Genomic DNA, 3,974 nt, shown 5'->3' with positions numbered 1-3,974 from the left:
ATTGAACTTTTATGTTCACTGATTCTCTGTTTGAGAGAACGAGATGTTTTACATGACACATCCCACATGGCCATGTAATAATGTAGATAATGTGTGGAGGAAGAGATAACAAGTAATAATGGAGGTAATGTGTGGAGGAAGACATAATAAGTAATAATGTAGGTAATGTGTGGAGGAAGACATAATAAGTAATAATGGAGGTAATGTGTGGAGGAAGACATAATAAGTAATAATGTAGCTAATGTGTGGAGGAAGACATAATAAGTAATAATGGAGGTAATGTGTGGTGGGAGACATAATAAGTAATAGTGTAGGTAATGTGTGTTGTGGAAGACATAATAAGCAATAATGTAGGTAATGTGTGGTGGGAGACATAATAAGTAATAATGTAGGTAATGTGTGTGGTGGGAGACATAATAAGTAATAATGTAGATAATGTGTGTGGTGGGAGACATAATAAGTAATAATGTAGGTAATGTGTGTGGTGGAAGACATAATAAGTAATAATGTAGTTAACATGTGTGGTGGAAGACATAATAAGTAATAATGTAGGTAATGTGTGGTGGAAGACATAATAAGTAATAATGTAGGTAATGTGTGGTGGGAGACATAATAAGTCATAATTACATGTATTTGGAACTGTTTTCCTGTATGTGGGTGGCAGAAATGTATCACTATCATATTGCTGCGCTGTGTGAAATCTATGTATTTATAGCTGCCATTCAGAAAAGGACGTAAAGAGCCTGGCTTATTGTCTTTTGTGGCTGGTATTTATTGTGTTCATTGCGACCTCTCCTATATACAGTGCCTTCGGAAAATGTTGAGACCCCTTTTTCCATATTTATTACATTACCGTATTATTCTGAAAATGATTCAATTGTTTTCCCCTCGTCAATCTACACACAATACCCCATAATGACCAATAAAACATTGTTTTACTCAGTACTTTGTTGAAGCACCTTATGCAACGAAGAATGAATGAGTCTTCTTGGGTATGACGCTACAAACTTGGCACACCTGTATTTGGGGAGTTTCTCCAATTCCGCTCTGCAGATCCTCTCAAGCTCTGTTGCGTTGGATGGGGAGCATTGCTGCGCAACTGTTTTCAGGTCTCTCCAGAGATGTTCGATCGGGTTCAAGTCCGGGCCACTCAAGGACATTCAGAATCTTGTCCCGAAGCCACTCCTGCATTGTCCTGGCTGTGTGCTTAGGGTCGTTGTCCTGTTGGAAGATGAACCTTCACCCCAGTCTGAGGTCCTGAGCGCTCTGGAGCAGGTTTTCATTAAGGATCTCTCTGTACTTTGCTCCATTCATCTTTGCCTCATTCCTGACTAGTCTCCCAGTCCCTGCCACTGAAAAACATCCCCACATCATTATACTGCCACCACCATGCTTCACTGTAGGGATGGTGCCAGGTTTCCACCAGACTTTCCACTTGGCATTCAGGCCAAAGAGTTTAATCTTTCATCAGACCAGAGAATATTGTTTCTCATTGTCTGAGAGTCTTCAGGTGTCTTTTGGCAAACTCTATGCGGGATGTCATGTGCATTTTACTGAGGAGTGGCTTCTGTCTAGCCACTCTACCATAAAGGCCTGATTGGTGGAGTGCTGCAGAGATGGTTGTACTTCTGGAAGGTTCTCCCATCTCCACAGAGGAACTCTAGAGCCCTGTCAGAGTGACCATAGGGTTCTTGGTCACCTCCCTGACCAAGGCCCTTCTCCCCTGATTGCTCAGTTTTGCCGGGCGGCCAGCTCTAGGAAGAGTCTTGGTGGTTCCAAACTTATTCCATGTAAGAAAATGGAGGCCACTGTGTTCTTTGGGACCTTCAATGCAGCAGAAATGTTTTGGCCAGATTTGAGACACAATTGTGTCTCGTAGCTCTACGGACAATTCCTTTGACATCATGGCTTGGTTTTTGTGCAGCCATGCAATATCAGCTGTGGGATCTTATATAGACAGTTGTGGGCCTTTTAAAATCCGGTGCAATCAATTGAATTTACCACAGGTGGACTTCAATCAAGTTGTAAAAAACATCTCAAGGATGATCATTGGAAAGCGGATGCATCTGAGCACAATTTCGAACCTCATAGCAGATGGTCATTATGGGGTATTGTGTGTAGATTTCATGGCGTGTAGATACACTTGATACAGTAAACGAGACTGTAGATACAGTTAACTTCTTGGTGACAGGGGACAGTGTTTTTACATCCGAATGAAATGCATGCCCAAATTCAACTGCCTGCTTGCTACTAATCCCCAGAAGATAAGACATGCATATTATTAGTAGATTTGGATAGACAACACTCTGAAGTTTCTAAAACTCTCTGTGAGTATAACATAACTTATTTAGCAGGCGAAACCCTGAGTACAAACCATTCAGATTTTTTATTTATTTATTTACTCTCTTTTCAATGGTTTTTCATTGGGAATCCAGATTTCTAAGGGACCGTCTTGCATTCCTATTGCTTCCACTGGATGTCAACAGTCTTCAGAAATTGGTTGAGGTTTTTCCTTTGTGTAATGAAGAAGTACGGCCATCTTGAACGAGGGTCACTTGAAGTGTACTGTTAGATAGAGGCGCGTGACCAGAAAGCTAGCTAAAGTTTGTTTTCTTCCTGTATTGAACACAGATCATCCTGTGTTCAATTTTATCGATTATTTACGTTAAAAATACCTAAAGTTTTATTACAAAAGTAGTTTGAAATGTTTTGGCAAAGTTTACAGGTAACTTTTGAGATATTTTGTAGTCACGTAGCGCAAGTTGGAACCGGTGTTTTTCTGGATCAAACGCGCCAAATAAATGGACATTTTGGATATATATATAATTTGGTATCTTGCATGTGTGATTTAATGAACGTTAGATTTTTATAGTCATTTATTTGAATTTGGCGCTCTGCATTTTCTCTGGCTTTTGGCCAGATGGGACGCTAGAGAGGTTAAAGTGTCTTTAGATTCAGTAAAAGTGACTTTAGATACAGTAAACAAGTCTTTAGATTCAGTAAAAGTGACTTTAGATACAGTAAACAAGTCTTTAGATTCAGTAAAAGTGACTTTAGATACAGTAAACAAGTCTTTAGATTCAGTAAAAGTGACTTTAGATACAGTAAACAAGTCTTTATATTCAGTAAAAGCGCAAATAGTCTGCGTAGCCATTTGATTAGCTGTTCAGGAGTCTTATGGCTTGGGGGTAGAAGCTGTTTAGAAGTCACTTGGACATAGACTTGGCGCTCTGGTATTGCTTGCCGTGCGGTAGCAGAGAGAACAGTCTATGACTAGGGTGGCTGGAGTCTTTGACAATTTTTAGGACCTTCCTCTGACACCGCCTGGTATAGAGGTCCTGGATGGCAGGAAGCTTCGCCCCAGTGATGTATTGGGGCGTACACAGTACCCTCTGTAGTGCCTTGCAGTCGGATGCAGAGCAGTTGCCATATCAGGCAGTGATGCAACCCGTCATGATGCTCTCGATGGTGCAGCTGTAAAACCTTTTGAGGATCTGAGGACCCATAACAAATCTTTTCAGTCTCCTGATGGGGAAATAGGTTTTGTCGTGCCCTCTTCACGACTGTCTTGGTGTGCTTGGACTATGTTAGTTTGTTGGTGATGTGGACGCCAAGGAACTTGAAGCTGTCAACCTGCTCCACTACAGCCCCGTCGATGAGAATGGGGGCATCTTCGGTACTCCTTTTTCTGTAGTCCACAATCATCTCCTTTGTCTTGATCACATTGAGGATTAAGGTTGTTGTCCTGGTACCACACGGTCAGGTCTCTGACCTCCTTCCTATAGCCTTTCTCATCGTCGTCGGTGATCAGGCCTAACATTGTTGTGTCATCAGAGAACTTAATAATGCTGTTGGAGTCGTGCCTGTCCTGCCAATGGACTGTATAACCCGCCAGCTGTATGTTCTTAATGTCGTCCTTCAGCCACGACTTCGTGAAGCATAAGATATTACAGTTGTTAATATCCTGTTGGTAG

This window comes from Oncorhynchus clarkii, chromosome 31, assembly GCF_045791955.1.
Source record: "Oncorhynchus clarkii lewisi isolate Uvic-CL-2024 chromosome 31, UVic_Ocla_1.0, whole genome shotgun sequence".
Classification (NCBI taxonomy): domain Eukaryota; kingdom Metazoa; phylum Chordata; class Actinopteri; order Salmoniformes; family Salmonidae; genus Oncorhynchus; species Oncorhynchus clarkii.
The sequence above is the reverse complement of the archived record's forward strand: the minus strand, read 5'-3'. Positions refer to the sequence as shown.